General features: G+C 39.3%; 1 protein-coding gene and 1 long non-coding RNA gene across 6 annotated transcripts in view; one reads left to right on the forward strand and one right to left on the reverse strand.

The window, feature by feature from the left end:
* sdk1a (sidekick cell adhesion molecule 1a) overlaps positions 1-23,348 on the forward strand; it is a 370,173-nt gene that overhangs the window by 203,432 nt on the left and 143,393 nt on the right. The window lies entirely within an intron of this gene.
* The window catches only part of LOC309514040, a 238,976-nt gene that overhangs the window by 142,228 nt on the left and 73,400 nt on the right, over positions 1-23,348 (reverse strand). The gene's annotated exons all lie outside the window — the stretch shown is intronic.

A 23,348-nucleotide genomic window follows, 5' to 3' on the forward strand; every position in this document is an offset into this window, starting at 1 on the left:
AGTGGTCAAAAAGATCAAAGGAAGTAGAAATTAAATTAGCCTCCAGTAGAAATAACCAGTCATTATCAGAGTACCCTTTCAAACCAATTAGCTTTTCGCTATTGCTTCAGTGCGTCATTAAGCCTGCTTGTGGTTAATGCAACAGGTGAAGAGAGGCTTTTTTTTTTTTTTTTTTTTTGGCCAATTTAATAAGAGTTCTCAACCAAATGAAATACTGAACTACAAGGCCAAATATAAATGTTTCATATAAAGGAGCAGGGGCTAGAGGTAGATTGAGTCCATTCAAGATACACTACCGTTCAAATGTCTGGGGTTAGTACATTTTAGAAAAGTTTTTGAAAGAAGTCTCTTATGCTCATCAAGACTGCATTTATTTGATCAAAAACACAGTAAAAACTGTAATATTATTCAATAATATTACAGTTTTAAATAACTGTTTTCTAATTTAATTTATTTGGTTATTCCTGTGCCGTCAAAGCTGAATTTCCAGCATTATTACTCCAGTCTTCAGTGTCACATGATCCTTTATAAATCAGTCTAATATGCTGATTTGCTGCTCAAGAAACATTTCTGTAACACTTTGCAATACGGGTGCACTAATATGTATGAACTCATGCACAGATTAATGTATGACTCATGAAGAAATAAACCATTCATAATGATTACTGCATCAGCAACTAATAAGGAGTCAACCGTTACCAAATCCATATTTTTCAGGATTCTTTGATGTATAGAGAACAGAGAATTTTTAAAGAACAGAATTTTTATTTGAAATTAAAATCTTTTGTAACATTCTAAACGTCTTTACTGTCACTTTTGATCAATTTAATGCATGCTTTAAAAAAAACATCTTACTGGCCCAAAACTTTTTAATGGTAGTGTATGTGATTTGTTTCCTATACTGACAACTGTTGGTTTGATGATGTTATACGTTACCTGTCTTGTGTGTGGACTTTTAGGTTATTTCCTGTTTGGTGCCCCATTTCATAGTCAGTTTGTAGTCCCGAGGTGACGGATGAGAGCTGGATCCAAATGCAGTGTGTTTAATAAATCAAGATAAAGGTACAAAATAAACAAAACAAAAACAAGGAACAGAACTGAGGATACCTCCATACATGGACAAGGCCTGAAAATAAACACAGGAAACACTGAGGTTTAAATATACAAAGGGTAATTAGAGAACAAGACACACCTGGGGAAAATTAGAGAACAATCTACAATATGACTACAAAATGGGGCATCAAACAGGAAATAACTTAAAAGACCACACACAAGATAGGAAACATATAACAGGTGAAAGGAAAAATTAGAGTGCAGATGAGAGATATATGCGGCGTCCCAATTCGGAGGCTGCATCATTCGAAGGCTGATTGAGTCACCGCGACGAAGGCTGTCCCATTTTGAAGACTCTTTAAATGCAGCCTCCAAATGGGTCCTTCGTATCCCGTGAAATTAAGGATTCAACAGATGTTCACTGCCTTGTCTACCCCAGATTTCATTGTGCACCAACAGGATTTTTATTTTTAGAGAAATTGCTGAATTACAACTTACTCAAATATCTAATGATATAAATGTAAACAAAAATAAATAAAAATAAATACAAATAAATGTTGACTTAGCTATATCTTTCTAAAATGCAATTATAAATAGTTCATACTCTTTATCATGTACAGAATTGGACCATAGGGAACAGATTTAGACAGTTTGTGAACACTGGTTTAATATAACTTTCAAAACAGTCCAGTACAAACGTTACTGTCACTCATCAACGGTAGCTGTCACAGTTGTTAGGCGACAAGTACAGTCCTCCATAGGCTAGACCATCCCATTTAACAACGCTCAGTCCGACCTTCGCAGCCTTCGCAGTCTGAGTACTTCGAAGGATGCAGCCTTTGAGTTGGGACACAGCCATCGACTCTCTCATATCAAGACAAGCTCATCTGCAGTGTTGGGGAAAGTTACTTTTAAAAGTAATGCATTACAATATTGCGTTACTCTCCCCAAAAAGTAACTAATTGCGTTACTTAGTTATTTTTTATGAAAAGTAATGTGTTGCATTACTTTTGCGTTACTTTTTCTCACCTAGGCTGGGCTTGCTTGTTTTGTTTTTTTAATAACATCAAAAAGAGTTATATTTTTGGCAAATGTTAAGGCCCTTTCACACCAAAAGTGAAATGAATAAGCCTCAGGCTGAAGTAAATACATGTTTACGTCTGTACAGTAGAGGGCACAGCTCAAACAAACTTTTCAGCTGTTCTGCCATTCTGGATTAAAGAACAATAGGATACAGGAGAAGGAAGTTCAACTCTCTTATTTCTAAATCTAATCCAAAGTAATATTTGCTTATTAGTATGGTTGAATTAGATAATTGAAGGTCAGCAGCAAAGACATTGGTTAATTAAGTGAGATTAAATACATAAAATATATTTGTGTGATTTAATATAGTTAATTATAAAAGTTTTGTGTAAAATTCTGAGATTGCATTTTACTGTTTTAATTTATTTTGAGGAATACTGGATGTTTTCGTGCAAGTGAGATGAGTAAATGCATGTTCACATTTAGTCTAGAACTAAAATAACTATAATGTTTACACAGCAGACACAACACCTCCTCACTTTATTTCTCTCAAAATACATGGGGACAGGAGAGCTGTCAGTCAATAAATGTGAAAAAAGTAACTAGCGTTACTTATTTTTTGTAAAAGTAACTTAGACATTTTGTTGTAAATTGAAAAAGTAATGCGTTACTTTGCTAGTTACTTGAAAAAAGTAATCTGATTACGTAACTCAAGTTACGTAAGTAAATAAGTTACCTTCAACACTGCTCATCTTTGAATGTGATCATAATCATCCAATTCAAAACTTATTTAGCGATGCAAAATATTTTAGTACCATATCCAATGTGGGAGATTATCGGCCAAAATAATGTAGATGTTTTTTTAGTTTTTTTATCGGTATCCAACGACATTGGATATAAATATAGAACAAGAATGGATATTTAATTTTGCTCATTTACCCACATTTTTTTTTACATTTTTACACTTAGACTTTATCTTATGCTTACTTTAAATTTATCTTTAAAAACAATAATAATAATAATAATTAAATAACACTTTTAAATGCCATTTTTTAGCAAATCTCAAAATGCATTCATACTGTACATTATGATCTTGTGATGCGTAAATACATGTGTAGCATTTAAAATTACTGATTTTAGTTTTTAGTGTTTATTTTAAATTTATTTAGCATGGGATTTTAATAACAACCATTGATTGGTTAGTGACCATAAGATAACAAAATAATTATCAGCTTATTGGTAACGTCCAGAATTTTAATGTTGGTGCATCTATAAACCCAGTAAAATCTTTGGTTGTGGCAGTGATTCCCTCACAAGCTGTGGTGGATTACGTCATTGACCTTAGGGAAATGGCAGCGAGCTAGAATTTAATGTGAGATGAAGGAACATTGAACTAGCATTATTTTTTCAAAACCAGATGAAACCAACTTGATGATTTGAAGAGTGTAAATGAGCTGAAGGCTGGAGGCCGCTAATAAAGAGAGACTGGCGCTGAGTTTCTATACCAACTGCAGAGTTAATAATTCAATTGAATTATGAGTTTAATATCCTGATGAATGGAGTGCATTTAAAATAGCTTCAGTAAAAGCCTTTAGCGTGGTTCTCTTCATTTGCTCTTCAACAGCTTCGGTTTGCAGATTATCACATCAGATGATTGGTGTTGAATTTGTGAATGCGGTACAGATAACATACAATTGCGTTGATCATAATGAGCTTGTATCAGTGTGTATAGCTCTGTCACAGCCAGGGATTTGTTATGTTGGGATGATATTTTTTTTTTTTTTTCGCTGTCGAAATTAAGCAGTTAATTAATATCCCCATTGAAGTGCTAATTCCTCTGATATTTGAGGAACAATAGTGCCGAGCCCAGATGAAGGGGCCTATCATCATGTGACTGCACTGTGGCATTTATGCCAAAAGTCTCATTCTACACATAGCGTTCTCAGGAAGTAAACAATGAACGACAGAGACAAGGAAATAAAGAGTATCCATTGGGGAGCGCCCTCCCCCCTCACTCCCTCCGAAACCCTTTTTAGTTACACTTACATACGGCAGATGAAAGCTCCTACTGCCCTTAATGTGCGTTAAGTACAATTCAAATGTCAAGACTGCCCTTGTGGCATTTCCTGCTTTTCAAAAATTACCCAGCATTCACCTCAGAGCTGCACGGCAAGTGCTATGAACGAAGCAAAGAAAAATAACCTTTCTGAAGAACCATAGCCTTAGTCTTATTGCAATTGGCTATACTAGCTTGCTAAGACAACCGTCAAATCTCTAACCCTCCGTATGAGCAATAGTAACACTAATACGGAGGGATTGAGATTTGAACACACCACTGATCCTAAGTAGTAAATGTAATATGTCCTTTACCATTTATGCTGCATTCATGATCTCAAACCATGTTGCTTGTTGAGGGAGTGATGTGTTTTTTCTTTTGTAAGTGATTAAGCAATTTTTTCTTTGTAGACGATAAAACAGGCAAATAAATCCCATAGATTATTTACAGTAAGCAATATACACAGGGGCCAGAGGTGGGCTTAAAGGGATAGTTGAACCAAAAATGAAAATTCTCTCATTATTTACTCACCCTCAAGTTGTTCCAAACCTGTATGAGTTTTATTCTTCTGTTGAACACTTAAGATATTTGGAAGAATGTTGCCAACCAAACTCTTGATTGATGGTAGCCATTGACTTCCATGGTATTTTTTCCTAACTTGAGGGTGAGTAAATGATGAAAGAATTTTCATTTTTGGGGGGGAATTATCCCTTTCAGGCCACTTGGTTCACACCAAGAATGAAAACTATAATGGTAATTATATAAGCATCCATATCAAGCAAAGTTGATTATAATCTCACCCTTCAGTTTTGTCGTCTGATACTTAACTTGTTGAAACTGGTTAAAGTCGGATGGATTCTGATTGTCAACTGACAGTCAATGTTTGTATTGTTCATCAGCTGGAAAAATTCTGAAAGTGATTCCAACAATATTGTTCCTTTGTGTCGTTATCGTTAAATCTGTTGTCCATGGTGTGAACGGGCCTTTAAGCCAGCAAGAAAACACCCCAAACAGCCACATAGCAACACATTTGCAACCCACACAAAATGGCGGCTATTTTGAGAGTTCATTCTTTGCTTTATTGTTCACATTCTATTCAGAGCCATTTTTCTCCCTCATTGAATGGCACAAGAAACTGAGAACAATTGCAGAAGAGTCCCATACGATTGTGATCATCCATCCAATCATAAATGAATTATTTTGCACCACAGTGAAAATCTTTAGTCAGATGTGACATGGATTCCATTTGGTGGTCTCCCTCAGGCTCGATGGTGTCGCACTTTCATTATCCCTCACACCTGGCTTTAGAAAGGTCAGCCTTGTTGAAAAAGCCACCTCGGAGCATGTGATCAAGGCTGATTAATACTCAAGAGTGTGGGAGTATCAAGAGCGGGGTGTGATTTCAATCAGCCAATGTAAAGGGCCAGTGGCATGTGTGGAGAGCTGAGAGAGATAAAAATGTTGAGGGTACATTTACACGACAACGATATGCTTAAAACTGAGTTTTTCCTTTGAGTTTTTCGCGTACAGATGATACCATTGTCAAAACGATCCCCATTCACACGGATCCGCGAAAACGACTAAAAACACTGTATTCTGATGCCAGGCCATTAGGTGGTGATGAAACACTATAGACTGAACATGTAATACGCATGTGCATGGCGTCATAGTCTTCAGAGATTCGCAGTTTTGTTGTTTACACGGAGACCATTTAAAAAATGTTGCACTTTGAAACCTGTTTTCAAAAGTTTGCGTTTTCAGGCACCCAAAAGGATGTTGTGTAAATGAACTGCGGAAACGTTTTACGTTTTTAGTAGAAAACTGTGTCGTGTAAACAGCCCCTTACTGATGCATTTTGATTCTTCTCAAAAGATTCTGGATCATCATCCACAAAGATTCATACAAATTTTAAATGAATTAACAGTAATTTAGTTTATTTGCTAAACCCTTGGCCTTTTTTGGTTAAGTGTGCCAGATCAAATATGTAATTATGGCTAATATTCTGAATCTTTTCACAGATGCACTGAGAATGATTTAGGAATTGCATTGTGACTCTCTAAAACGAATCAAATCTTGAAGGGCTTAACGATTCTTACACCTGCCCTTTAGCAGTGGCTGAATTTATTGGACCATATTGTGTTATAAACGTGTGGACGTGGTTCCTCTGTGTAACGACAATGACTATGACATGCGGTCACATGCTGTTCAAATTAGTAAATCCTGATCTCCAAGTCTGCTTGAACGGTCAAAATTGCATCTTTGTGGCTCCCCCGAGGGACATTTGAGTCACATAAGGAAACCCTGTTTTCTTAGAATCCCCTCTAAAACCCCCATTTCAGCTCTGGACTCCCTGTGACTTTTACAACCTCACAGACTCGTGACATTCCAGAACACACACACACGTACACACACACACACACACACACACACACACACACACACACACACACCAACATCCTTTTGTGTTTAACTTAAAATGTGTGTAACTCAGACTGGTATCTGAATTTCCTGTATGTATGTGTGATTAATGTGTTGTGATCATACAGTTATGATCTTCGAGTGTTTGGATCTGAAATGTATTTTTGAAGAATGTTCTCCCAGTAGAATCGCATCCCGTAACCCGAGCTCATTGGCAGGTCATAAAATTTGACCACAGAGCTATCCAGCCCTATGCATGAGATAACAGGGTCGCAACATTCCAACACACACACACATACAAACACACTCTGGACTGTGAAACAGAAACCCCCTACAGAAAAGGACTTTTACCCATAAAGTCACTCCTAAAGGTACTAAATATATAAATTTGTGTGTTAAGAGGTGTGTGTAACCCATAGGAAAGCATATGTCCTATTTGTGACCTTAATAGAACTGCTATTGCCTATACAAATGCATAATAATGTATCGTTGCATGGCTACAACGCCTAGATTCTATTTTTGATATCTTTGTAATCCTCTCCAGCTAACGGAGTTGAATTCCTATAACAGAATTCAGTGATGCGCATTGTTTTATAAGTTCATATGTCTGGAGAAAATCCTCTCCAGTTAAAGTCAATCATGACTCATTCGAGTGGGCGTGTCTAACCGGACAAAGGAATCTTCCCGCTCGAAAAATCTCGACAGCTGATTCGTCCTTCACGAAGGAGGGGACGGCACCTGGGACACTGATAAAAGTCCAAAATCTCTTCTCTTCCCTCTCTCATCCTTCCGCTTCCAACTCATCCAACTTCTCTGGACCCTCCTCCCCGGCGCAGCGCTTCTCCAAGGAACATCTGAAGGAGGCCCTGGCCTTCTCCATCGAACGAACCCATGTTCCAGTCGTAGCTGCCGGTCTCTGCAACTAAGATTTCCAGCCTCTCCCATCCCGGGAGACGAATCTGAACTTTCTCGGTAACATCACATTCAGTGAGCCTTTCAAGCTTCCCGCGACACCGGAAGACGCAGCAGAAACAGGACACCATCCTCGCTTCTTGCATCAGCTTCAGCCTGACCAAAAAGAGAACTCGCAAGTATATTGATTCCTATAAAAGCTGTTCCAGGTGTCTAGGTCTTAGGTCTGTGGACTAAGTTACCCTCTATCTTCCCTCTATATCTTTCTTTCTTTCATTTCATGTTTTTGTGTTCGGTTAAATGTTTATTGGTGTTTGCATTTTTACGTACGTTTATGTTTGTAGTTTATATAATCTCTAGTGTGTGCCATTTTATTAATAAACCCATTTATACTTTTAATTGTCTCTGTGTTTGAAAACCCACCTTATAAAAGTCAATGAAATTTCAAGATCTAAGCTACAAGCTCGATATTGACTACCTTGAGTAGTTTTAATTCATAAACTCAGAAAGTTTGATATTCGCGGCCAGAAGATAAAACTTTCGTGGAGTTTAAAAGGGATACCCCTTCTTAACTGTAATGATCAGACAGTACAGAACAAGGTAATCTCGATAATTTATAAAATAAATGTACATGCGACTTATGAATTATGACCATGCGTTATAAATATTAATATTCCCTATAGTCTTGAGCTAATTCACATTTACCCCGAGTCGTTTACGTTACATTTATTATGGTGGAGAATCCAAAAGCAGTTTCAAACTTCATTTTTGTGGGCAAATTCAGTTTCAGTTGAATGTGTATTATTGGTATTAATAATTGTAGGCTATACGCGCGTTTTGAAGTGTGAGATAAGTCGCCAAGGCGAACTCACCCAGCTGATCGCGGGCACAAAGCCAGCCCAGCTCTGCTAAAACTGCAGTCCATGACATTACATCTGTCTCTGTAAAGACGAAGCAAAACTCTTTGCAGTTGATACATGTAACATGATTTAAACCGACTAAATGAAGACGAAGGATCTCTTTTAGGACGAAGACGTAAATCTGATAGTTTTCAGTCGTAATAGGCCTTATGATATACAATACGTTAACGATAACTCCTGGTCAGAAATTGGCCTCGCGATCCAATTTCGTAAACCTACGCAAAAATCATAAAAGTGCTATTTTGATTAATGCTTATGGGAGATGAGCAGATGATAAGTCCTGCTCACAGCTGTTCTGATGCCTGGTGTGCTCACAGCTTAAGTAAATAGATGTTCAACGCCTGTTTGCTCACAGTTTCTAGTGATTAAAACACGAAGTTTTAATGCCTGTTGTCATGTAAACCGTTTTATATGTATAATATGTAATTGGAGGCCAGTTTTATGAATTAAGAAAACGGATGATAATCCCTGTTCTTCTTCTTTAAACCGTCTCATGTGTATAATATATAATGTGTAAATTGGAGACCAGTTTTATGAATTAAGAAAAGACGATAATCCCTGTTCTTATTCTAAAACCGTCTCAATGTGTAATGCATAATGTGTAATTCCTGTTAGTCACATGTTGTGAAACTCGCGTCAGTCTTCCGCATGCAACAGAAGCGCAAAACACCACGTGATTCCAAAAAAAAAAATCTGCTGAATTACGCCACTGACCGACACTAGAGGGCAGCCTCTAAGTCTGGGGCAGTTCTCAAATTACGCGCCCCCAACCGACGTCATCCTGCGTGAGCGTCGCCTCCCACTGACGTCAGCCTGCGCGAGCGCAACTACGCCATCTCGTGGCGTTCTAAGATAATACTTGCTTTCAATTTCTTTTTCTCTCTGCATTCATTTTTCTCTCTCAAATACTTAACTGCATTCAAGCTTAGCTTATGCTGATATTATTTGGAGTTAGACAATTCCTTTTTCTGTTTTCGACGGTCACACTTTAAGTTAAGTTCGAAAAAAAAAAAGGAAAACTTTTCGAATTAAAAACTTAGATTCGATTCACTCAGTTCATTGATAGGTCCGCCTAGGAAGAAGCACGCCACCGTGTGGCGATCTTGGGTCGACTTATCAATATCTGTTTAACCCCCAGTCTGCAATTGAAGTGTCTCATTGCCACCCTTTTCGTTTGATTATTTTTTTTTTTATAATCAATACTAATAACTTCAGTGTTATTGTAAGGATTATAGGAAGTCATTCTGAATTTCAGTTTTGATTATTTTTAGTATGGATACATCACTGTTATCATTCTAATTTTCTTTCCTTCCTTATTATTAGTATTTTGGACCTCTCCTTGCATGCTTATTTGAATTTTAATTTAAACAAGTTTGCATTTTTCAAATTGTGTCTATTCAACCAGGTGGACCACTGAGAGGAAACACGGCCCTCACCCTTGTGGCACAAACCCACTGCCGGGGCCTTTTCCTCTGCCTGCGTCTCAAACCTGTGTTGTTTATTCAAATTTTATTTCATTGATAATTATTTTTCTCTTCCCTCTTTCTCCAGTCTCTCCAAGGGGGGGGGGGGGGGTAGGTTATTCTGATAATTACAACCAATTATCGTAATTTCCTTTGTTGTATCATTATTTTAGTAAAGCCTTTGCCTCTGACTCCTGCATACCTATTTACTCAATTTGATGAAACCAGAAAGCCTTAATTTACTTTAAGTCCAACATTGTAATCCCTCATTGTGTATCTATTGGCAGGACTCAGTCAGTGCACTGTGGTGAATGAGACGTCATCACTGGTTGGTTTCCGGTGGGCGGGGATCATCTGTCCGACGTTACTGACACTGCACTCCTTCTGGTGTTGGGACCGTCGGAGGGTCTGACCGCGCCCGCTGGTTTCCACCTGGATGACCTCTATTCACCCCAGGTGAACTAAAATTTGATAGAACCCATCCACTTATTAGGAACCACAGAATACTAGCTATTCCTTCGGGTGTATTTTAAGTGCTTGGACTCACCTTTCTCTCTCTAAGACAGACTTTCTTTCGAGGTCCTGTCCCGATAACCCACGCATCTCCTGGCCCGATCAGGAACTCTCGCAGTGTTAATAAGGCTTAGGCCTCTTTATTTTATTTTATTTTATCTTATTTGATTTATTTTCCTTAAATAACGCTCCCCGTGTTATTGTTTGTGACATTTCATTGCAGACCAATTCACTTCCTTGTGTTGTGTTTCCCTCTGATCTTCCCTACCTTCAACCTTGTCTCTTTCTCCACTCTGTTGTGATTTGTTTCTTTCATTTCACTTAGACACAGAACCTAAGAGAGACCCCAGGAAAAGCTGAATAATAGAGTGACGATCAAAGCGGGCGTCGCTAAAACGACCCCCAGGCTACCGCCTGTCCAAATTTCTATTGTGGGTTTCATCCATACCCACGAAATTGGCTCAGCTAACTGTCGGCATCAGTTAGCCCCGAAATTCTCATAAACGGCATAGCCCGTATGAGTATAGCTCATTTGACCCTAAAACAAACTTGCATTTTGTCTCTTTTTGTGTGTGCTGTGCTTCTCTCGCCAACAGTAAGCCGAGATGTCGAGCTCACCCTGTCCTGCAGTCCGCTGGGACGACCTTGAGGCATGGCTGAGGGACATAACAAAGACCGTGCTGCCCCAGGACCCACATCGCTCGAGCCAAGAGCAACGGGACACAGACCTGAGCCAGTTCGAGCCCCATGATCCAGCCCAGACATACAGCCACGAGCAGCTGTCCAAAATCTTCGGAGACCTCGCACTCAAACTCGTCGCCAGGGCCCGGGACAGCGAAAGGAGCAACGCCGACCTGCAGCAAAAGACAGCCGCACTACAGCTCCAGGCCACAGAAGCCCGGAAGGACCGAGCCCACACACAGAGTCGGCTAGACCAGCTAATCTTCCTGACCGAGGAAGAGGACGAGACGGACACAACGCTACAACAGGAAGTTGAAAGACTTCAAAATGCCCTGGACGATCTTCATCGGCACACAGACCTTACCACAGAGAATCAACACCGTTCCAGGCCAGCAGGTGGCGGCACGACTGTGACGGTGCCCGTCCAAAGCGTCGGACCGACCGCTCGGAAAGATTCTGGAACCAGCATCACCCGCCGTCCAGAACTCCAAGCCCAGACCGTCGAACCTGTAACCACTCTCTCCAGAACACTGGTGAGGCAGAGTCTTCTTACATCACAGATGAAGACAGTGCAGCCACGTCTGACACAGACACAGAAAACGAACACTGACACCTACTGCTTCAAGGTCCTGACTGACCTGCAGTTGAGTAACCAAACCAATGTCTGCGCCACATACAGACAACCCACCCACCCACCCTAACCATTGCAGTGATTACACAGCACAAACGAACTTTACCAACTACACTGCACGCCTCAGAGCCGCTAAAACGCTACCTCCGCTGTGTACAAAGAAAGTCATGCGGGCCTCTGATGAACAGACTTTTCCTATGCCACCACTTACCCCTCCACCACCCTCGCAGGCCATCCGAGCTCACTGACAACCAGTGCCTCAGACAGCTGTCTGCCACCACGCACATGTTGCGTTCACAAGACTTCAATACGCATTGTGCACCTGTTGCCATCACAGCGCCACAGCTCGTAAAGCCACAAAGCACAAGGGGGGGGGGCAGGCGTAACAATGACGCCACATGTGCCAAAAAGCCATGCATGGGACATCAAAGCATGTGGCATACCAACCTCAGCGAACCAAAAAGACTGTCCTAAACCAACTAAGGACCTCCATCGCTGGAATTTTTTTTTTCCTCTCCTTCTCTCTCTCTCTCTCCCTATCGCCTCTAACAGGATGCAGGCCGCAGTGGTTCGCGAGAAAGCAGCCACACTCACCAGGTCTGGCATCCGGCATCGCACGGAGAGAGCAACCCTGAGTCCTGAACACCAAGGCAGGACTCGCACTCAACACAGTCCCTCCAAGCATGGGCAACCGCCCAGCCTGAACACCTCACCTGTGTCCATACCTGGACCCCAGATGACACTGTGCGGTGCACCTCCACGGTAACCGACCACGCCCTGACTCCCGTCTTGGCTTTCACCCTGTACCAGACCCTACCAAATGTGAGCAGCCACAGCAAAGCTCACAAAGCCGTGTCTGGTGGTTTCCTATGGAACCGCAAAAAGGGGGTCCCGATCCGGGGCTCGCCTAAACCTCATTTGACCTGAGTCCTCAGTCATCAGCCGCTTGCCATCGACCATTGCGCTAATTTGTTGTTCGATAAAGTCCTTCCGAGGTCTTTATCTAACAAAAAGGGGGAATATGTAACGACAATGACTATGACATGCGGTCACATGCTGTTCAAATTAGTAAATCCTGATCTCCAAGTCTGCTTGAACGGTCAAAATTGCATCTTTGTGGCTCCCCCGAGGGACATTTGAGTCACATAAGGAAACCCTGTTTTCTTAGAATCCCCTCTAAAACCCCCATTTCAGCTCTGGACTCCCTGTGACTTTTACAACCTCACAGACTCGTGACATTCCAGAACACACACACACGTACACACACACACACACACACACACACACACACACACACACACACACCAACATCCTTTTGTGTTTAACTTAAAATGTGTGTAACTCAGACTGGTATCTGAATTTCCTGTATGTATGTGTGATTAATGTGTTGTGATCATACAGTTATGATCTTCGAGTGTTTGGATCTGAAATGTATTTTTGAAGAATGTTCTCCCAGTAGAATCGCATCCCGTAACCCGAGCTCATTGGCAGGTCATAAAATTTGACCACAGAGCTATCCAGCCCTATGCATGAGATAACAGGGTCGCAACATTCCAACACACACACACATACAAACACACTCTGGACTGTGAAACAGAAACCCCCTACAGAAAAGGACTTTTACCCATAAAGTCACTCCTAAAGGTACTAAATATATAAATTTGTGTGTTAAGAGGTGTGTGTAACCCATAGGAAAGCATATGTCCTATTTGTGACCTTAATAGAACTGCTATTGCCTATACAAATGCATAATAATGTATCGTTGCATGGCTACAACGCCTAGATTCTATTTTTGATATCTTTGTAATCCTCTCCAGCTAACGGAGTTGAATTCCTATAACAGAATTCAGTGATGCGCATTGTTTTATAAGTTCATATGTCTGGAGAAAATCCTCTCCAGTTAAAGTCAATCATGACTCATTCGAGTGGGCGTGTCTAACCGGACAAAGGAATCTTCCCGCTCGAAAAATCTCGACAGCTGATTCGTCCTTCACGAAGGAGGGGACGGCACCTGGGACACTGATAAAAGTCCAAAATCTCTTCTCTTCCCTCTCTCATCCTTCCGCTTCCAACTCATCCAACTTCTCTGGACCCTCCTCCCCGGCGCAGCGCTTCTCCAAGGAACATCTGAAGGAGGCCCTGGCCTTCTCCATCGAACGAACCCATGTTCCAGTCGTAGCTGCCGGTCTCTGCAACTAAGATTTCCAGCCTCTCCCATCCCGGGAGACGAATCTGAACTTTCTCGGTAACATCACATTCAGTGAGCCTTTCAAGCTTCCCGCGACACCGGAAGACGCAGCAGAAACAGGACACCATCCTCGCTTCTTGCATCAGCTTCAGCCTGACCAAAAAGAGAACTCGCAAGTATATTGATTCCTATAAAAGCTGTTCCAGGTGTCTAGGTCTTAGGTCTGTGGACTAAGTTACCCTCTATCTTCCCTCTATATCTTTCTTTCTTTCATTTCATGTTTTTGTGTTCGGTTAAATGTTTATTGGTGTTTGCATTTTTACGTACGTTTATGTTTGTAGTTTATATAATCTCTAGTGTGTGCCATTTTATTAATAAACCCATTTATACTTTTAATTGTCTCTGTGTTTGAAAACCCACCTTATAAAAGTCAATGAAATTTCAAGATCTAAGCTACAAGCTCGATATTGACTACCTTGAGTAGTTTTAATTCATAAACTCAGAAAGTTTGATATTCGCGGCCAGAAGATAAAACTTTCGTGGAGTTTAAAAGGGATACCCCTTCTTAACTGTAATGATCAGACAGTACAGAACAAGGTAATCTCGATAATTTATAAAATAAATGTACATGCGACTTATGAATTATGACCATGCGTTATAAATATTAATATTCCCTATAGTCTTGAGCTAATTCACATTTACCCCGAGTCGTTTACGTTACATCTGTAACAGATGATTTATCTGCATGCGGTCTGCCTGTCGTTCTCCCAGGCAAAGGCAGCATTTTAACTCTCACAGCAGCTTGATTTATTCGAAAGGAAATAGGCTTCGACTAACCAGCTCAGTCATTATTTGCCGTTACTAATGATCTCATTTGGAGGCAACCGTGTGCTTGGTTCTGTTTCATTTCTCCTGGCTGAAATAATAATCCACCATTTTAAAACAGAGCTGGCACTTCTGCAGAGATGTTTCCATTGTGTGATGTTTCAGTGTGGTTAAATGAAATTGAGTCTCACCATCGAGATATACATTTCTACAGGTGGCTTTCCAGGCTTGCTTTCATAGAACTTGGCAAACTCGTGCTCTGCATTCATAAAAATACATTACACAGTAATGTAATAACTAGACAGCAACATTGTTGCCCTTATTTTGACCAAATTTTGAGGCATAATCACATAAACAATGCACTGTGTTGTTTTCCAGTAAAGCATCCATAAAACAAGACAAACTTACTTGAAAAGCTAAATTCTCTGAAAACAATATTTTTCAATTGAATGTACATTGTTTTAAGGATGTAAGATATTTGTATATATTCTGGAAAACTAGACAAGAATACTGAGTAAGAAATTGCTTTTTATTAGAAATATGCAATTAGGTATTGTTTCATTTAACACAGAACATTATAATTTTTTTACCTATAATTTGTTTGTTTATGCTAATTAAATTGTTTTGTTATCTTAGCAACATACTAACATCAAACTCTTCTACACAAGCGGAGCTCTGTCTGTGTGATGCACATCACTCTGCATTAATTTCTGCCTACGTAGACCATTTCACATCAGTCACTTATGAGGGTTCATGATTTTTAGGATGCTGCTGTTGAAGGCAGCTGTTTATGTAGGCAGTGAACTGCAGGCGAGCTCATATTACAGTCTGAAGACCAACACAGAAAGCTGTGGTAGGTTTATATATTTGTTTAAATGTATTTTTTTTTTTTTTTTTTCTCTTCCTATGGATTTCATTTTGAGAGTGAAGATGCTTTGCCTTCTGACTTGAACAGCACTGCTCTGTTATGTGAGCAGATATTAAATTCATAGTGGACACAGGGAATCTGGGTGTAGTGGTCTGCTCAGATATCCCACGGGTCCCTGAAAATGCCTTTCAAGGAAATCTTACTGTGTTCTAAGCCTAGCTGCCTTTCATCATTTTGGATTTGTGAAAAAAAGAGAAAGCCAAGGCGGGAAAATCAATCGCGGTTTCATTCTCTAAATGTCTGTTTGTGCACAAGCATTCTCAAATCTGTACTTTAGCGTTATTTTGCATCATCAAATCAGTCCCCATCAAGATATGCCAGTGTAGTTTTCAGTAGATTACCTATTAGAGACAGAAGATTGAAATTGTAGAACTAGGATTTATGGGATGTAACTAGGATCTATCTATCTATCTATCTCAGTAAAAATGTCAGAATTGAATCGGAATTAAAAAAAAAATCTTGATTCAATTCTGAATGACACACAACCCCAGTATATTGTGCGTAATATATATATTTATTAGAGGTGGGCATAGATTAATTTTTTTAATCTAGATTAATCTAGATTAATTTTGAAATTAATCTAGATTAATCTAGATTAAAATGGCTCATTTGAATTCTGCCGAAGGCATTCAGAATATGTGTGCTACCCAAATAATGACTATAAAAGTAAGTCTTTGAGAACGGGTTTCTCAAGCCAGGTGGCGCATTAGACCAGGCGCTCATCTCCTGTTTCCAAAATGCATCACAAACTGCTTGAGACAGCTGTTCTACTCATAGACTGTAAAAGGTTACTACTGTACTGTTACCGTCCATAGGCAACATTAGGTAAGCCTATGTTATTATCAACTACTATAGGCTATCAATTGGGGATGGGCGATATGGCCTAAAATCTATATTGTGATATACATTGCAGCCTCCTGCGATAACGATATACAGTATATTATAATAAAACCATTTCAGAACAGATTACACAGACCCATGCTAAACAACTGCTAAATGTATTTTTTTTTAAAGGGTGTATGTAGTTTTGAGAACATATATTGTGCAAAACTGTAAGTATACAACATAATTTTGCAGATAAATAAAATGTAAGTACACTAGCTGCAGAGACTTAAGTAGGTCTAATGTTTATTATGGCTTGGAGCTTATGAAACCCCAAATTTAAAATTAGAATATTGTCTAACTGATGTCTTTTCAGTTAAAAAGAAACACAACAACGATTCTTAAAATCGAGATTGTGCTACACCACTAAGATATATTGGAATGGGAATAATACGCGCGCGCTGGTATTCAGTGATATCATGTTTCGTTTTGAATTTGAGGTGGTCGAACGGATTAGTCGTGTGTTAATTTACCGAACTGTTACCCCACACACTCTGTATATAGTTTGCTGCTGCTCGTCTGACGGCTTAAACCCGAACCAAGTCCAAATAATGGATGTTGCACCTATCTTTTTCACCAGCTTTCACTTTCAGCCGTGTTTACTTAAGATGAAGACGAATATGCGTTGCAGCCGGGTTTACCTCGCGGCCGCGGGTAGATTGCGTCATCATAGCTTGTGTAGGATAGAGCCATCTCCCAACCCAACTTGGAGAATAGATTAACGGCGATATTTTTTTTATCGCGCGATAAGAGTCTCGCGTTAACGCAGCACGTTAACGCCGATAACGGCCCACCACAAAAATTTATATATAAAATACACAACTTTCTTTCTTTCTTTCTTTCTTTCTTTCTTTCTTTCTTTCTTTCTTTCTTTCTTTCTTTCTTTCTTTCTTTCTTTCTTTCTTTCTTTCTTTCTTTCTTTCTTTCTTTCTTTCTTTCTTTCTTTCTTTCTTTCTTTCTTTCTTTCTTTTAAGCTGCCCCTGATGTAAAATAGCAGGTCACCTGTGAGCCTGAAAAGAACAGCTCTGTAAAAAAAGTGCTCCCTTCAGGCCAGCAAAATATAATAACATTTCAACAATGTTTTGAATGAGCAGCTACCGTTGCTGCAGGGACACATTTATGCCAAGCTCAGTCAGAGCTATGTGATAAACACTTCCACCTGCAGCTATCATTTGCAAGTCAGGTTCCTGTGCAGTTCCCATCCTGCAAGGGAGCCGAGGCCTTGGGTGAACACTAACTGAAGAATCGACAGATATCGACGCGACTCAAAGTTTGACAGGAACAGCAGGACCATCATGGGAGGACACAGGATTGAATGCAGAATGTTCTGAGAACGGCGTCGTTAAGATTTAATGAACAACTCCATAAATTTTTATCATACCCTTCATGCTGGCAGATTACATTCAAACAAAAGCTGCTTTCCGGTGCCGTAAGCTGACCCAAGAGACTAAATATGATTAAAGCCGAGCCTCCTTCCCCACGTTATCTACTCTTCTTTTTTTTTGCGCTTATTGTTATTATCGCCTTCATCCCTCCAGAATATCCTCTCCGCACACCTCCCACCCCACTCTCACCGTCTGATTTCCTTGAGGAATTTCAAATTAGCTCCGCCGCTCCAATGTGGGTTTCATCCCTGACACTCAGCACCTTGTTTAATTGGCTATATCTTAAACAAATAGGTCCCCTGGGAGATTGTGTTTAGTTTCTAATATCTTAGATTTGATAACTTGTCACCTGTAATTTGAGGCGAGATTGATAGGAGGCGACAGCGGGTGCTTTGAGGCGCTCTGATGGACCGGCTGCTGGAAAAATCTGCCGTTTCTCCTCATTAGCGTGTGAAAGACGCACCGGGGTTTGGTGCTCGCAACAACTCTTGATGGAGAAATAATAAGATGCCTGTCAGATTTTCAGATAGTAGATGTTTATAGGTTTGGCGGCACTTAACCTTTTAAGATGATAACACACTCGATTATGGGAGGCAAATCACAACAGTCTTATCTGTCAAACGATGGCCCCTCTTTGTGTTCTTGACAAGATTTGCCCAATGTCATTGTTATTTTTGATAGTTTGCCTGAAGTAATGGGGGATGAAAAATCAAAAGAAGAGAAGACTGCATTAGAAATGCCCCACAGGGCCCATGCAGCCTCAATTTCCTCTTCGATTACAGCATCGTCTGGACTTAATGTGCTACCAAAAAAATGAATAGGCTCACTACTTCAAAGTTGGAGAGAGGACAACATTTTCAGCATCCTAAACATAGCCTTTTTGCTAATAGCATTTTCAGCAAGCCAGATGTATCTTTATGCGATGGACATTAGAGTGCTTTTAATGATGATGCAGGATTTAAAGGGATAGTTCACCAAAATAAGTTAAGCTTGCTATATTTTATGGGCCTCAAGGGCAGTAGTGTTAATGAGTATGCATTGGTTGTACAATATAAAAAAAAAAGTATAAAAAAGTTAACTACATAGGTTATAGAATTATATATTGTCTCTTAGAGTTCAGACAACACTTCAAAATAGTCAAAATAAAACCCATATAGGTAAATAGGGAGTGTTTTTTGAGAAGATCAGACATCCTAAGTTTAATATACTTGGATAAGAGAATACAACACACATTCCTGTCTCTTATTACAGTTTTTCTCAGTCGCTTTGGTGCATTTCTCACATCACTATTTATATTTGCACAACAGTTAATGCAGTTCTCAAAACAATTAGTACAAACTGCAAAACCTAGTTGATAACCTGCAAAAGTGTGTAATTTGCTCAAAATGGATAGCTCATTCCTCAAAAGCAAGTATTCATGTCAATGAAAGTGTCAGTGTCATCAAGATGAAAAGTCCTGACACCATTGTTTATGAACAAGATAGTCAAATGGCTTTGTCATGTTTTCATTATGACAGTTTACTCTGTAAATGTTTTCCAATGCAAAAAAGTCAGATCTTGGTGACACTACCTGAAAATGCTCAAGACAGCACTATACTATTTGCACAGCCATCTAAAAAATACAGTAAAGTTACACATTACTGTATTTAGTGAGGTAACTGAGTACAAGACACTGAATATTTATGTTTCACATTTTTACTGCATATGCTCTTTGCTATTCTAATTTGTTCACAGCATTGTGCAAAAGAAAAAATACACCCTTATTTACAACAAACATAAACTCCCTTTGGGTAGAGCTGTGCACAACTGGAAACAATATTGCAGTACATACTGGAACTGAACATACAACATAGTACTGTAATAATTCATGCACATCCAGACGTTCCTCTCTGTCTGGTATAGACATACTGTCTATGGGACATTTTCAGGAAAAAAGATTTTACATTTTTTTGTAAAATTTGCTTGACAGATTTTGACAACAATTTCAACATTTTTGTATGTAATGACTCAAGCAATGAAATGAGGACTATTAGTTTTATATGGAATGACTATTCAGCATTCACAAGTATAGTTAATTTTGACTGACATGACATAAGCAAATGATAATGTTATAAAACAGCAGAGAGTTGTATGAAAGCAATTGATGCATGTCCAAAAGCATTTGCAATTTGTTGGAAGGAATGAGAAACTGCTACTATGATGTGCACAAATGACTAAATGTTGTGGAGGTTAAATAATGTAAATAGTGATGTGAGAAATGCACCAAAGCGACTGAGAAAAACAGTAAACAAAAATCTTAGTTTTCTACTCAGTAATGAATTTATCACAATATTTGCAATTTCTAATTTCACATTTTCCCATTAGAGCCTAGAAATCTTTTCATTCGCACAAAATTATTTTTGCTCTCTCTCTCTCTCTCTCTCTCTCTCTCTCTCTCTCTCTCTCTCTCTCTCTTTTAATTTCTCTAATAAGTAACTTTTGTAGTTTTGCAGTTATAATTAATAGCTTACCAACCATGTGGTTGCAGTAATTACCAGTTGGAAAACCATTCCATTGTTTTGTAATTGCACCATCATTAGCAACCACAGTTTTGTGTCTCCTAGTTTTCGGCCCCAGGAAACAGACTAAGGTTCTGTTTAACAGCAAGACGTAGTCATAGACATGCATCGCTTTAATATAATTGTGTTTTAAATAGAACTTTAAACTCACAAGTGGATATGCACAGCAGAGCGAGCAGCGTCGCATGCTTGTGAGTGCGTGCATTTGAATACAATCCAACACAACCGTACCGTATGTGTCACTGGCAAGCAGAAAAATAATAACAATTCTAATACAATTTTTTTCCTGCATTCAAATAGGAATGAGAGTAAACATGTTTATATTAACAGCTGCATATACTTGACAAGGATGACAAGCTGTGCCCGAAAATTCAGATACTGAGCAGTTTTTTTCCCCCTGCCAGCATTGGAAATATCAGGTGTATTTTGGGAAAATAAGCAAAGGAGACATCACTTCTAAATATGAGCCACTTCCACCATTTCAGCTTGCAGGTCTGTCCTCGGGTATCAGCGTGACAGCATGTGTTTCCGCTAGTATTCATGGTAGCACAGCTTTATGGTCAGCGTGAGTTAGTCAAGTCACTCTCTTGTCAGCTTGTCAGTCACATTTGCTGAAGTATCACTGGAAGTAGGTCATAGAAGTACAGTGGTTAAGTCTGTTTACAGGAAAGTCTGCGTGTTTTGTTTCCTGCACCCCAACAAACACTGCATGTAAATGAGCGTGTTCATGGCGGGCCGATGCATCTGAGATATCTCCTTTATGAAACTCCAGCGTGGCGCTATTGTGATGTAAAAATAAACAGCCACCTCTTTTTGCACGAATCACACTGCGTTCAGGGCCCTCTCCCGGCTTTCATTGTAGCAGTGCAGAGCCTCAAAGTGTCGCTGCAATCATTTTTGTATATCCACAGTAGCATTCTATTTCATGGATTGCAAACAGATGGCAGAGGCATTGAAGTGGAGTGTTTGCATATGCAAAGAGCATCATTCTAACATCACAATGGAACTGGGAGGAATATATATATATATATATATATATATATATATATACGGATATGCCTCCCTTCCGTATATGTGTGTGTGTGTGTGTGTGTGTGTGTTTGTGTATTGTTCAGGCGGCATTCAGATGGCTTATTCTGTGTCTGAAAGATGTGCCTGGAAGCAATGATAACAAACTTTTCATTCTCCCAAAAAAAAAAAAAAAAGCAGTAATGCGGTTCCCCGGTAATAACTTTTTTAGTGCCGTCTAACCTCTTTATGCCAGTATTTGCAAAAAATCTGCCTTGGCGATATACGGAGGAGAACACAATGAACACAATCTCATTTCATTGTGGACATATTATTTGTGTTGTGGTTGTAATATCAAATCCTAGAAGATTGGCCAGCGTTTTAAAGGGATAGTTTAGAATTCTGTGAAAATAAGAATTCTGTCATCATTTACTCACCTTCTTGTCGTTTGAAACCTGATTGACATTATTTCTTCTGTGAAACACAAAATGAGATGAGTAGAAAAACTATTAAACTATCAAGCTTCAAGAATGTAGGCCTAAAATAAAATAAGTTCAGAATAGTACCATAACAGTAGTTCCTATGACTTGAGCACTATATTTTGAGTCATCCATGATAGGTTTTGTGAGGAAAAAACTGAAATGTAAGTTTGATTTTCTCTGATAATCTTCCCAATGACCGTAGCTCTCAGATTTCATGCAATTTTTCAATGTATAGTTTTATCTATATATCAAATATGTGCATGAGTTTTGAGAGATGCAGCAAAGAAGAAAGATTTTAATTGAATAGTGCCTTAAAGGGATAGTTAACCCAAAAATGAAAGTTCTGTCATCATTTATTTACCCTCATGTCATTCCAAAACTGTATGACGTACTTTCTTCTGCAGAACATAAAATAATATATTTTGAATTTTGGTAACCAAAAAAGTTTTACCTTTAGGTAATCATTGACTTCTATTGTGTTTCACTGAGAAAGAATGTCATATAGGGAGACAGACATTTTTGGGTGAACTATCCTTTTAAATTGATTTATTTTTCTTTACACAAAGCTATCATATGGCTTCAGAGCAGTTGGATTATATTGGCAACTCTTATGCTCTTACTCTTATGCAACTTCCTGCTTTTTGTCATTTTTGGAGGTTGGTACTGAAGCGCCTGATCACTGTTTACTTTCATTGCATGGAAAACAGCACTTGGACATTCTGCTAAACATCTCTTCTTGTGTTTCACAAAAGAAAGTAAGTCATACAGGCTTGATATTAATGACAGAATTGTCATTTTGGGTGGGATGATCCTTTAATGCAGTTTGTTGTCTTGTGTAAAAAGCGCTCTTATCTTGTGTCATAGTGCAATAACTTCACACACTCTTATTGACTGGCCAGTGTGGCCAAAACTCCTTGGCAAACAGAGGCATAATGGGCGGTCAGAGAATCACTCTGCACCTCTCTTTTATGTTTTCCATTGTGTATTCTTAAGATGATGCTTATCATTCTTCATTCTGTCCATCTATATGACTTACCTCTGAAGCAAATTGCCGAATGCCATTTTGTGATGCTGTCTGAACAATGGATGTTAATGCTGTGACTATAAATGAGCACTTACCGAAATGCTGTTGGCATTTGCCATTGCATTTCAACCCAAGGCCAAAGGAATCATAAAAATATATGGAGAGGGTATCTAGAGCCACTGATGACTCCGAGTTCCTGGAATGACTGCCGGATTGGACTGGCATTTTGTGACAGCTCAAATATGCTAATTGAGGTGGGTCATTTTTCACACATTTGTTGAGCTTGGAGCGTTTAGGCTGTTGTAATATTAGTGCAGGACGAGGCTACACAGTGCCATTAGTGCAATTAAAGCACAATTAGCTTCAGCATGAGAATGAGGGTGTTCGCTTGCTCATTT

This window comes from Leuciscus leuciscus (genome assembly GCF_965113295.1).
Source record: "Leuciscus leuciscus genome assembly, chromosome: 1".
In the NCBI taxonomy this organism is placed as follows: domain Eukaryota; kingdom Metazoa; phylum Chordata; class Actinopteri; order Cypriniformes; family Leuciscidae; genus Leuciscus; species Leuciscus leuciscus.